General features: G+C 39.8%; 1 long non-coding RNA gene across 2 annotated transcripts; it reads right to left on the bottom strand.

Annotated features, from left to right (window-relative positions):
- Positions 1-1929: 1929 nt before the first annotated feature.
- On the bottom strand, positions 1930-8220 carry LOC117532995. Of its 2 annotated transcripts, none has more exons than XR_004566984.1 (3): positions 8177-8220; positions 7728-7808; positions 1930-1974 (listed from the first exon to the last, which is right to left on the bottom strand). It is a non-coding gene; the product is annotated as an uncharacterized LOC117532995 (long non-coding RNA). The 2 variants fall into 2 exon arrangements; XR_004566985.1 differs by having other exon boundaries at positions 8173-8198.
- Between the last annotated feature and the right edge of the window lie 6310 nt (positions 8221-14530).

Raw genomic sequence — 14530 nt, 5'->3', positions numbered from 1 at the left:
ACGGTTACTTGGTAGCTCTGGATTCCTTCCTGTATTATAACCAGCTTGATAGGGACACGCGGAGATTTGAAAAGCGGACCAGATATCCTTTAAATCTCTAACAAGTGGTGACCCTCGACGTGCCAGATATAACGAAGCTGAGGAAGAATCCAGACGACCAGAATGGGTCGGGAATAAACGCTTTCAAACATCTCAGACAATCGGCAGGGCCCTGCACGAACTCTACAAATAAGGTACGCAGGCGCCTGTTATGAAATTCGACTGTCTGTAATTGGATACGCTAAAACTTTAGGATTGTCTGTAGGCCGTTTCACAGTGTTTTTTAAAGTTTAAATGGAATATACAATGCATATTTTACTATGTTAGGAAAGTTATATACAAAACATAAACGTTTGATCGCCAGGGTAGACGGAAAGTCCCTGCGTAATGTAAATAGAGCAGTTTGGCGCGGATCTGCAGGTAGTTTATTCCTGAGTGGCGTGGGAGACGGTGCAGTTTGTTTGGGTTGCGAGGTTGATTCCTGCACGACAAAACCTGGAAACACGATATTTTTAGATCGGGTCGCCGTTTAAAACTGGGGTTAAATAACAGACCAAGGCTGTGAAAGCTAAAAGCCAGAGGTCAGTTATATGTTAAATCGAGGGAGAGTGTTTCCCTTTGTCTGTAAACTTAATTTGAAAAGCTAACGTGGGATAAAGGGCTCTTCACGATCTGTGTTTCATCATTCGAGGTCCACTAGCCTGTTGAAATAAACATCACATTATAAAAGCTGGACAAACTGTACGGGGAATAAATCGGTGTGATTTATACCTAAAATACCATCCAATTGTCATTCCATCCAAATACAACTGTTGTGAAAAAAAATAAATAATAAAACATAGGCCTACTCTTACAGTGAGCCTCTGAATTAGCCCTGAGCGAAAAATGCTAACCTATTACAGCACCGAAAATCACTCCTCGCTCCCTTATTACTTATCCTAGCTGCACATCCAACACATTGTTTATGATCGCAAGGAGACACAGAATCTAACGGTGCCCACCTGAACAGCCCAACACTGAAAGATACAAACTTGCGACGTTATCAACAAAAACGTACATCAAAACAAATGGCGCTAGGCTAACAATGACTTACCTTCCTCGTTGTCTGGTCTAAACTGGTCTTCAATGGCATTAAAACGATAAAAACGATGATGTAGTTAATCCATAGATTAATATCCAATGGGGCTGTGTCCCCTTTGAAATGTTCTGATAATCTATAAGCAATACAACTGCAATTCCGTTATCTGCTGTCCGCTCTGTGCTCTGTGCGCTCTGGGTCCTGCTGCATTTCCTGCTTCGTTACGTTGTAAACAATAAATGAAGTCGGCTGCGTAATGTACTTAAGCTGGCTGGCATTCTTTATAATTTACGCAGGACCATATCTCTGGAACCCATTGGTCGATTCGTGTGATTTACACCTTTTTCTTAACCATCAGAACCAATAGAATCGATGGGCCCTTGCATTTGTCTATTCTAGCCTGGCGGGGATAATTAATATTGGTTATTAGTCTTACCTGGTGTACTAGGGACGGTCTGTTCCTTCTGTTGTTCTTGGTGGCGTGGTCGTTTCAGCATTCTCATGCGCTTCCTGACGTTCCTCAAGCGCTCCTCCAGGAAACCTGTAGCAGGTTTGTGATTTCGGCCAGGTGGGTACCAAGCTCCCTGTAAAAGAGAAAATTAGATTCAGATTAAATTGGCCTGGCGTAAACCATGAAGATGGTTACATGGGATTTTAAGGAGCAATCCAAAAATGTGCGTGTGACTGTGCACTAGGAAAAACGTTTGAGCACATTTCTTTTAGGTGTGTGTGTATGGAGTGTTCTCCTTTATGTGTTGATTGATTAACTTACATAGCCACTGCCTGTACCATCCAAAAGGCAAGGGAATTCCTACACCAATGCCACGGCAAGGGCTTTCTTTGTGTCTGTGGATGGCCTGTTAAAATAGACAGTAGAAGTTTGTCAAAGAACGATGAGATGAGACAGTAATCATTGTTACAAATATATGACGATTCAAATCCATGAATTAAACACTGAATTGTGATGCGCTTTTAAAGTGCATTTGAGTTCTGCTGTTCACCGCATGCACTCCTCGGTTGTTGTTGAAGGTGTGTGATAGCCAGTGTTGGACAGCAACATCGTACATTTACTTTACTGACATTTCTTATCTCATCTGTTTGAAAGTGTATGTTCACAGAATAATTCATATGCGGCTCACTCACGTTTCACCATTGGTTTCCAGCAGGTGAGATACAAGTAGTCTTACAAGTTGCTTTCTCTGCTTGCTGATGATGGAGCGCTTTTCTTCTAAACTCTGTACTATTTCTTTCCCCTGAGTAGTGCCTTGAAGAATCTGGCGAATTGCCTATAAAACATAGAATGAATCACAATGAAAAACTGACAAAACTTTGGGAGGACATTTTTCCCTCAAAGGTTTAGGTTCGTTGGTTCAGGATTTGTAGTGCCAGTTATTACTCTGGCCAGGGGCGCAGTCCGCAGAAAGAGAAAAGAAAGATGAGAGAAAAGACAGAACTCAAGTCACACTGTCAGTCAGTCACAACAGGAGGGAGTAGAAACTAAACACACACAACCCACGAACACAAAAACAGCAAGTGAACCTAGGAGTATGTTTTAGTACAAAACATCTCATCAAATAACTTGACAATTGTGTAAATACATGTTAAATTAACAAATCGTTGAATAAATTAAAATTCAGTATCATTAGGATTGCATTTTCACTTGGATTTCTTTAGTCAATACTTACAAATGATGGTTGCAGGTTCAAAGTCTCAGTCAGGAGATTACTTGATGTGGATTCCTCCATTGAAGTGTCTACAGAACTTGGAGAACCCACTGCAAAACTTGGTGCGTTAGTGGCAATGGCAGTCTGTAGAGAATCGGTTAAGGGATGATTCCAAAGACTTCTTAAACCATATAGATGATAGAACGGTCAACTTCAGAATTCTGTCAACTGTATTTACAGAGACGGGATCAGGCAATGCCATCACAAATGTCCTAAATCAATCCTACCCATATGTGAGCAGCTAATCATCAGCACAGCTGGACCGATAAGTGTGAAACTTTGCACGCACACTCCCAGTAGGCTAAGGAAAAACCTCTGCCCCACACTTTTCAAATCGCCTCATGGTGGCAACAGCCCACTTCCATGTTTTGGCCTATAACTCTTGAACCCTTGGTCGTACAGGCTCATGACTCAACTCCCCATATAAGTCATGACCATTTGTGCTGGACTATATTTTCCACCAGTGTGCATTTTCTCCAAAACACACTTTTTGCTGCTACTTCTACAGATTTTGAACAAAACTCATACAAATGGTACACATCTCTGCAGCCATGTGATCAAGATGTATCATTCAGATTTATCATATTCCATTCCAGTTGACTCTAATTTACTTTTAAGTTCCTACCGTGGAAGAACTTGTTAGTGATCCCACGTGATCAGTCTGGCAATGCCAGGCTAAGCCAATCTGGCCTAGCGGAGATCATTTCTAATTTCTCTCTACACCAAATATCTTTGCAGCCAATAGCCAATCTACAAGCTCTCAATGCTTTGTGTTGCTTTTTTTGGCAAATATCCCCCCCCCCCCCCAGAATTTGGATGCAGTGGTTAAAATACTCTGTATCTAAGTGAAACGTATGAGTAATTGTCATCATCTCTGTAGGACTTCACTGCATGGAGACCGTGATAGTCCTGGAGGTAACTCTGATCAACAGCAAACACATTAGTGGTTGCCTCAACACCATAGGCAAACAAATGCCTATCAAATCCTACTGTATCCCACTTTTGGACAACAAGCTTGACTGAGTGATCCAAGACTAGAATATTTTTCACTAGGCCAAACTGGGGGTCTCCATCAGCAGCGTAAGACAGAAATACTGTCACGCCAGGTCTGTATTGTGTACCATTAACCTTTACCCAAGTTGGCAAAAAGGTTTCAGTAAAGGGTGGGATATCTTCAAGACCACTTTGTACCTCACCAAAACCATCCATTACAGCCAGCAGGGTGCTGTGACCTGGACCAATTTCAGTTTCCGGTTTGAATACATCACCAGCGAGGAGGGAGTAGCACAGAGTCATCTGATGCCTAAATGCCATTGTCTTGCAAATATTTCTGAAGTTGCAGGTGATGTGGCAGATGCGTTTAAAAAAGGCATGTTTCGCTTCAAAACGCATTGCCCAGAACTGAATCAGTGGTCCCAACTTCAGTATTGCATCTGGATAGTGCACCATTAAGTGATGCTTTGGAATAAGGTGCTTGTGGGGGTACAGCTCAAGGAACAGAGAGTGGTGCTCTTCAATGATGGCGGCTAAATAAACGGTAACTTCTGGTGTCAGAGATGGAGAGAAAACAATTTCCATGCATTCCAGAAGGAGGAGCAAGAGCTCCCAGTGTTTATTCTCTTCCGGTATGAGGTCCCCAATCATACACGGAACATGCCTGAGAAGACACCATGTTTGGGATGCAGACTGACGCATTGCCCTTTCTGGAATTCTAAGTTCCTGCTTCCCAATCACAGTTGGCTTGTTCTTGACATCAGAAAAGCCATAATCAAAACTGGTGATTCTGAAGTTGAGCGTGTCAAGGGTAAGGTGTTTGTCCTCAATCAAGGAGGCGAGAACCAACTTCAGTTCAAATGGACCTACCCCTTCTAACAAGTCATGCATAATATCCAAAACCTTGTTGTGTGTCACATTAAAGTTGGATAAATTATTCAGAATACTGTCTCTCTTGACACCAGTATCTGACAGGCTATTATGACTAACATCTGCAGTATAATTTGCCTCATTTCTGATCAGGGATGCATCCTCTTTTGTCTGTGTCTTTGTTGTGGTCTTGTGTGCCTTGCAGAGGCGACAAAAATAATTACTGGAGAATCACTCAGTAAATCCAAGAATGGCATTCAAGCCGAGATTGTCCCCACACAACTGGGCAACTGAAAATCTAATTTCACCCTTAAAGTGAGGTGTGTCGAGAGAGATCCCATTGACCTCAAGATCCTTCAGTTCCTCTATGACTGGGCGCAGAACACTATCAATCCCATAGGTTTTGGCATCATCCACTTTGTAAACTGCCACCAGAAAGTGTGATGAGAGTTTTGATAAAAACGCTGGGGGCAAACTCTTGATGACCAAGTAAATGAACCCCAACTTGTGCACTGCAACTTTTGATCCCAGTGGGTTGACTGTTTCACAGTCATCGTTGTACAACAGAAGTGGAACAGACACTTCCCTGGAGAAGAGAGGATGCTGCTTACAGTATTCCCCATCATAGAAGTCTGAAAGGACTCCATCTTCTCTTTGCTGTTAGGCAAAGATGGCATCCAAAATGCCAGGGATCTCAAGCACTTTAAGCAAGAGAGGTTTCAGGGGGACACGATAAAACGTATCTTGCAGTAAAACCTGTCTAACTGTCCCAGTAGCAGAGGCCCTTCTCTGCACAAAGGACTCTCCAGTGAACGCCTCCTCTACAGGGTCAATGAAGTTGCCTGACTTGACAAAATACTGCATCTGTTTGAATTCTGATTCAAACCCTTCGAATGGATTAGCTGCTGCCTCAAAATCATGGGCCAGTTCCTTTACCCCGGGTTCATCACTATGACCACATTTCTCAAACAGATACATTGTCTTCCTCTGGAGTGAACTGACAATGTCCGAAACCAAACTAGATGTTTGTTGCACAACAAAACGTACTGTACTGTAGGTCTGTGCCGATTTAGCCTTAAGGGTTGCCAAAAACAGAGCTATTCGCTCGGTTATGGTTTCTGGTTCCAAGTCATCCCAGTAACCATCATGTTCATTTTGGACCTCTACAAGATCAGAATTGTCTACATTCATGGGAACTGAAATGGATGCTCTTGAGGCCCCCCTGGAATGCTGTTCAGTGCCATGATAATGGTCTGGGACATAATGCTGCACAAGGTGTCTTCTGAAAGACCGCACATACCCAAAAGAACGCCTGCAACCATGTTCGTGGCACTGCCAGAATGTTGAAGCACTATTCATGCCATGCACTGCCCTCAAATGAACAAACAGACCCTTAGCTTCACCGGGTATCACTTGTCTGCAGCGGAAGCATGTATATGCCATCATTAACTACTGTAGCTGACACTTCTTAAAGGGCAAGGAAAGGTGTGAAACAAATAAGTGGATGGAGCAGAGAAGAAAACTTATCTGCCACTTCAGATAAAAACAAACCCTTTACTCACAAGTTCCTTGTGACATTTCTGGAATTTGACACGGTGTCCAATTTTCGGTATTAGCGAGGCAATGGCATCCAGCAGGCGGAAACTTTCCTCATCAACTTCCTGGTCTGAAATTCAAAAATGAAAATCATAAAGATTGTAAATGTGGTTATAATTGTGGGACCAGATGTAGGCCAGATTGATGCTTTTAACTTCAATATTTAAAAAAAAAATCTTCCCGGGGGAACATGCCCCCGGACCCCCCTAGAGGAGGTGAGGTCCCCCCCCACTTAAATCATGTTCACATGGATAGGATACTAAATACATTTGGATTGGTTGCTTTTTCTTTGCACAGCTGAAAGAAAGGCCAAATGAATGGGCTGTGATTTTAGTTTTTTTAAGCAGAGGTTGAGTTCAATCATTTGTACGGCCCTCGGAGGATGTTGTAAAAATTGAAAGGAAAAAGGTTCCCCACCCCTGCTGTAAATAATAATAAAAGCCCTTGATTTATAACTTAACATCTCTGTCTCCTATTGATCTGAGTATATTATAAAGAATAGCAGTTAATTGAAGCATTATAGCGCAGGCCTTTGTCAGATGGTATATTACGCTGTTTTTTTCCTGCTTCGAATAGTTCTCTCTTTTTTCACCATACCTGTGTTTGCATCACTGTAACCAATGAGCACCTGCATGTGTATGAGAATGGCCCTGACTCCATTTCAGCCCAGATTTACAAACTCCTGGCAGGACAAGCTCCAGCTCAATTCTAGCACTGAATTTAAAAAAAGTGAGTGAGGGACTGCAATATAAGAGGGAAAGAAAAAGAAACTTTAAAACTGTTCTATTGTTATGATGTAAAGACTGATATTGTTCTATAATCGGCTGAAACTGTTAAGTCCTGATGTGAAACGGTTAACAAAGAAAAAGAGAAACTCAAGCTGCTGCTACACTTTATTTTATTTATCTAAAATTAAGCACTTTAAGATGCACATATTTTCAAAAGCTATTTTATTTATTAGAGGAAACTGAGTTATTTAGTTTGTTAAAGTTTCACCTATTCTGTTTACAGTTCTGTCATCACATTATTTAATACCATTTGTTAAAACACTGTTGTTTCTTTTGATGTGAAATATTATTTATTTAATTTAAATTAAAAGCAATGTTAATTTTGTTCAAAATGTGTTTAGTTAATTTAATAATATATGTATTTTTGAATCAAGTATTCATCTTTATTGTCTTGTTAGTTTTCACATGCCTAAAACAAGCTCAAGCTACATCTAAAAGTTGATGGCTAAATAAGAGCGTTTGAAAAATTGTGCAAAGCATACAGTAATAGTCCGAATAGTCGATTAATCGTTTCATTAATCGATAGATTAATCGATTATCAAATTAGTTGTTTGTTGCAGCCCTACCTTGCTCTTTTTAATATATAACAAAATATTTAATAGTAACATCTCAACATTGTCTCAATAAAAATTAACTTACCTTTAAATGTGTCAATCAAGTTCTCAAGCTGCCATGCAGTCAACGTCTCTGTGACAAACGTGTCCATGGTGAAACCCTCTACTAGAATCAAATGAGATTAAGTACATTAGAATTTCACAAAACTGTGCAATGTTTTAACATTTATTGTAAGGTACCAAGCTACTAATGTACAGTTACTACAGGGGGTCTGCCAAATCTCTCCATGAAGACATTTTAATCATTCACGAATTATTATTATTTGCCCCTGACACGACCTAGCTAGCTAGCTGGTTGGTGTGCTATGCTAAGCTAAGCTAACCTATGGTAACACGTCGATGGCAGGGAACTAAAATGTTACATTATGTGGTTCGGTGACTCCGGTCACTCACTCCTAAAAATAACTTCAAAAGTTGCTAACTTTAATGATTAATGTAATTAATAAATAACTCTAGTAACCTAAACTTACCTACATCAATGAGCTTCTTTGTCGTCTGTCTGTCCGTGTGTGTGAAAGCCCGCGCCCGAGCTGCATGCTGGGAAAGAGAGTTGTGACATAAAAGCCATCTGATTTATACTGCCTTATTGTACATCTAATACTTTTGCACACAAATCCAAAGCTATAGTTCAGACCCATTTATAGCTACTAGTAGAACACACGTCTTTGTAAAATAATAATTCATAGCATCACAACGTAAATTCAAGGCTCTTTCACTCATTGACAGAAATGTAAAACATTTGTAGCCGATGTTAACTGCTAATGTTATACTTTGCACAGTCTGTTAAATGCCTAAAGATCCCTATTGAACTGTTATCACAACTCATTAAAAAAATATAGGTTACAGAATTGTATAATTATATAAATATAGGTAAAATATAGGTTACATACCTTGTGTTTTGAAAAAGATGATTCCAGAATGATTCAGAAGTGGGAAAATGAATAAAGCAACCTCTGGGTTAAAAATAACCCAGGCGGGTGTTCAACTGCAATTGAAGCCCTAATAACCCCTTTGACCCAGCATGAACAACCCACCAGTGTGTTTACAGTACCCAAATAACCCATAATTATGACCCAGCCAAATCAACCCAACAATGTGTTTATAGAAATAACCCAGCATTTTTAAGAGTATAACATCTCTGTCTCCTATCCGTATATTATAAAGAATAGCCAGTTAGTTAATTGACGCATTATAGCGCAGGCCTTTGTCAGATGGTATATTACGCTGTTTTTTCTGTTTCTAATAGTTCTCTCTTATTTCACCATACGGGTGTTTGCATCCCTGAATATAAGTAGGCCTATAATGTTAAACAGAACATGCTGTGATGTCGCTCTGTTCAGAGCGACACCAGTGTTGCCAAACAACTGGTCTCTGCACGCTTACATTAACCTGCAGTGTCAGATTTTAATAAAAGAACAGGGAGAGCAGATTCTCCAAACTGTTCCATTTAAAGGCTGCTGAGACATGAGGATGCCAGGCTAAAACTTGGCAATATTGATGCGTTATAAATTAGAAACGGGGCAATGTCGATAGAGCGTTAAATCCACATTGTGGATCGTCTTATCATTATTAAACATGATTGGATAAAAGTAGAGCTGATTGCCCAAACCTAACTTCTGTATATAAAGGTACACACCCCAAACACAATAACTAACATGTATACATACATTACTTTGAGCAAAGCTACACGACTAGTAATACCTTTACACTACACCAATTCATTACACAATTTTGTATGTAAGGATTACACTACCACTATATAACACTAGTACAACAATATTATCAATAAATAAACCCATATCCAAACTGATTTCTGCACTACAGACATCATTAGGATAGGCAACAACAAAGTACTGTTATTAAATAGTTACATATTTGTCTTTTTTTCTGTTTCAGTCCTGACCCCAGAAGACGCCATAAGCCGCTACAAGCGTGTTCTTGAGGCGGTAAACAAGGGGAATAATAAAACGGCGGCTTACAGAGCGGTAGGAGTGGACCGCAAAACCATTGCCGACACTGCAGGAATTGCAGAACTGCATGCCGTGAACCAGGGAATCTACCAAGATATCCGGGGAACACTGAAGAAGGGGGAAACCCTTCTCCGTTTCACTGAGATGTGTAAAGCTGCCATAAAGGACCAACATTTAGAGGGGAAGGTCCAGGACTTGAAGACCAATGGAGGACTATTATCCATTAATCCAAAGGGGAAGTGAGGAAGGAATGGATGTTTTTTTGGTTTGCAATTGTTTTTAGTTTTCTTTTACAAAAAGTATTTTTTATTTCCATTTTTTGTTGTTGTTGTTATGTTCATCGTTGTTTGAATAAAAATGTAAAACTTCAGTGGCTGTAGATCCGTCATTGTCATCAACAGTGTTTGTTTGTTTGTTAAACTGCTTAACTAATGGTGAGGTAATCATTAGGTAATGGGTAACTACTGTTTTTGATGCATTACTTTACTTGAGGGGACACACAATGCTTAACGAATGGTTAAGTAGGCATTAGGTAATGGGTAACTACTGTTTTTGATGCATTACTTTACTTGAGGGGACACACAATGCTTAACGAATGGTTAAGTAGGCATTAGGTAATGGGTAACTACTGTTTTTCATGCATTACTTTACTTGAGGGGACACACACTGCTTAACGAATGGTAAGGTAAGCATTACTTAATGGGTAACTACTGTTTTAGTAACGGTAAGGTAATCATTAGGTAATGGGTAACTACTGTTTTTGTTTGCGCTCCATGAGTTTACCATACCCAAACGGCCTAAGTAATGGTAAGGTAAATTGGATCCACCTCCACCAGTTGATCCAGGGTGGGACCCAAGCCAGCCGAAGATGGCAGGTTTAAATGTGCCCTGCTGCAGCGGACCATTGCTTCAATCAAAGTCTCCCAGGAACTCCTCATAAAGTAACCATTAACGAATGATTCATTAATACAGTACCCCAGTCTGTTTACCAGTAACTAAGCATTAGTTCACTCAGGAACTCCTCATTAAGTAACCATTAACGAATGATTCATTAATACAGTACCCCAGTCTGTTTACCAGTAACTAAGCATTAGTTCACTCAGGAACTCCTCATTAAGTAACCATTAACGAATGATTCGTTAATACAGTACCCCCCCGTCTGTTTACCAGTAACTAACCATAAGTTCACTGAGGAACTACTCATTAACTAACCATTAACGAATGATTCGTTAATACAGTACCCCCAGTCTGTTTACCAGTAACTAACCATCAGTTCCTCAATCGCAGTCACTGAGGAACTACTCATTAACTAACCATTAACTATCTAGTAGTTCCTCAGTAACTAAGCAGTAACTAAGCATATTTTGTGTACCTTATTGTAAAGTGTTACCACAAATAAAATTAAAAAATAGATAACAAAGAAATACAAAAAGAGATAAACAAAACAGAAAATAGGGGGGGAGGGGGTGGTCAGTGGTTGAATGCAGTGTTGAACAGGTGGGTTTTGAGTGATGTTTTGAATGCTGTGAGGGAGGAAGAATCTCTGATGGATTGGGGTAGTGAGTTCCAGAGGGTGGGTGCAGCTCAGTATTTGTCTGAGGTGCAACAGTTATTGTCCAGTGTGTCTATTGCATTGTGAAAAGGCAAAGCAGGCTTTCCATCCAAACCGATGGAAGATAATTTGTTGAATTAGGAAACCATAAGAAAACTGTTGCAATTTGATGATGGCTTTCGTTGTCTCTCACCTTAGAGTACTGCAGCATTTTGGCAGCGCGCACAGAATGACCTCCTAGCTTGTGTGCGTCAACTTGGTGTGCCTACCTGGTTTTGTTCATTCTCTTCGGCTGATCTTAGGTGGGCAAATCTACTCAACACTATTTTAAAACAGGAAGGTAGAACACAGACCGCTGAAGATTTAGATTGGGCAGACATATGTGAACTCTTGCGTCGTAATCCTGTGACAGCGGCGAGGATGTTTCATTTTTAGATGGAATTGTTTTTTGAAAGAAGTTCTTATGTCCCCTTCACACCCAATTGGCAAGATTGTAGACTGTGTACATGGTAAACAAGTTATGCTTTGACGAGGAGTTGCCACAGTCGAAATGACAGACATAGAACTTGACATTTAAGGTCTCACCTGTTGTCTTCAAGTAAAATACTTTTATTGTCTGTTAATATTAATATTATTACTATGTTATTTGCTTTTTACAGACCTTATGTTCACGAATTGGAAACGACATTAATGGGGTTACAGGCCAAAATCAAAGAACAATCTTCAAGGGCAAATCAAATAAATGTTTTTCGTGGCGAAGAGTTGGATTGCGCCCTTAGAGCCTTTGCTCGGACTACTTTCGACCCGGAAGCCCGGATTGATGTCGTTTTTATAGACATTGAGGGGGTTGGAGAGGGTGCATTGGATGAGGGGGGCCCCACAAGAGAGTTTTGCACTCTCCTCATGAGGCAGATACAGGCCTACTTGATCTTTGAGGGTCCTGAGGAGAGGAGGACATTGGCCCTGGATAATGTTGGTAAGTTGGGAAAGTAAATGTCATGCATTGTAATTTCTTTAATTTGAATATGCATAAAATAGGACCAAAGCAATAATGATGTCAAATGAATTATAATAAAGAAATGTTTACCTTTGAAAAATATATTGTAGTGATATAGCTTTCCCTAACGTGAATTTGTATAATATCAGGACTCATTGCATGGATGAAAACATTGTATGGTCACCGTGTAATATTTTCTTTTCACATTCAGCCTTACAGAAAGGACACTACAAGATCATCGGCCAAATGACAGTGGTGTGCCTGCTACAGGGGTTGGTGTCGCCGCATTTCTTGTCAGACCGATTATTTCAACAGGGATGCGGCTTACCACCTACCCCTGCTAGTTTGTATCTTGTGTGCGACATGGGACTCAAGGCCAAATTGCAAAAGGCAAGTACTTTTTTTACTTGTATTAATCCATTTAGCAGTTTGTGTTGTGTAAAGCTATGTGCTCAATCATAATATAGCATATTTACTCTAGAATAGATCTAAAGAATATATAGAATAATCTAGATTTATGAAAGGAGGAGCTCTCCCTTATGGGTGGTATGAGATTTATATCTAATCTCTCAGAGGGATGAGCTCCTGGCGGCTGTCCTCCATCATTACTGCGATGGACGCCTGTTAGAAGCCCTCCAACAGTAAGTATAGCAGCATGGTGTTCATAATTTTTATGTCTACTTACAGATGAAGCACTCCAGATCAGACTCAGATGGGTGTGTCCCAGTCAAAAGCCCAGCGGATGCCAGCGGCTGGGGGTGTTGCCAAATTGCTAGAGGGCGTTGCCCAATTTCCCCATTTGTTCAATTACAGGATTTAACCATGAGATGGCGCTTCATTCACAAAATACACAAAGACAACTGTTTGCAATGTATGCAGCTCTGCAGTTGTGTTTGCTGAATACTGTAGCATTTAATCACTTATTTGTTATGGTTTTCACAAGCTACTATAATGAAAAAACATCAATATTTTAGATCAAATAAAGTATATAGTTTGCTTTATGCAGTATATTTCTTGTAATATTGTTGGGGTGTTTTTACACAGTACAGTAGATTGAAGTAAATCAACTTATACATTAAGATAAAATAAGATGGACCTTTATTAATCCCGTGGGGAAATTCAGTAGTTCAAACAGCAACGGGGTGAGAGTGAAAAACAGGACAGCACAGATTCACACAGATGAATAAAATCAAAAATAAGATGAGCGATAATAATAATGAGAAACTATGAAATAAGAAATGAATAAAACTAAAATATAATTATCATATCATGTATTATAATGTATTGTATTATTAAGTAATATCATACATTAACCCCATTATAGCAGATGCCACATTGAATGGATGAACACATTTATGCATCAATAATTACAACAGAGTATTTCTAAATACAAGTTGTAAAAATACTTATATGTATTTAATATTAACCCTTTGGAGTCAACCGTCACGCCGGCGTGATCAGATCACATGACCGTGTGTTTCTATCGAAAGTACTGGCTTGAAACTATATCCCAGTCTTTGTTTCATTCAAAAATACCCAGTAAACATGGAGAGACGATGATATCAAGTTAATATATTTCAGAAGTATGAATAATGGAAGCACATATTTGAATATATTCGCCGCATTTGATCATTTTACGAAACGGAAAATACTGGAAACTGTAGATCCTGCTCAACAGGATGTATATGTGTATTTCTGTCGAAAGTACTGGCTTGAAACTATATGCCAGTCTTTGTTTCATGCAAAAAGACCCAATAAACAGACAAAAATAAACACGGACATACGATGATATAAAGTTAATACAGATATATTTCAGAAGTATGAATAATGGAAGCACATATTTTAATATCTTCGCCGTATTTGATAATTTTACGAAACGGAAAATACTGGAAACTGTAGATTCTGCTCAACAGGATGTATTTACCAGGGAGGGGGTGAGGTAATCAGGTAAACGGAGTGATACGAAACGAGACGAAGAGGGACGGCGGGAACCGAAGAGAGACGGCGGGAAATGAGAGAGACGAAGATATACGAAGACAGGCGGCGGGAGACGAAGAGAGACGGCGGGAGACTGGATTAAAGTAAAGTGACAGACAAACATTGAGAATTTAGATATAGTTAGATAGATTTAGAGTTTTGAAGATTCAACTATGATGAAGAGAACTCTGAACGTGAGTCAAGCTTTAAGCTTGTTTTTTGACATGGAGGAGGAGGAAACTGATGTTGCCCTCTGTTTCGACAGAAACCGCTTTGAAGCGTGGCACAGATAAAGACAGATTTTTGTACATAATGTGTATATATAGGCCTAT

This window comes from Gymnodraco acuticeps, unplaced genomic scaffold (assembly GCF_902827175.1).
Source record: "Gymnodraco acuticeps unplaced genomic scaffold, fGymAcu1.1, whole genome shotgun sequence".
Taxonomy (NCBI): domain Eukaryota; kingdom Metazoa; phylum Chordata; class Actinopteri; order Perciformes; family Bathydraconidae; genus Gymnodraco; species Gymnodraco acuticeps.
This window is presented reverse-complemented; position numbering and strand designations above follow the sequence as displayed.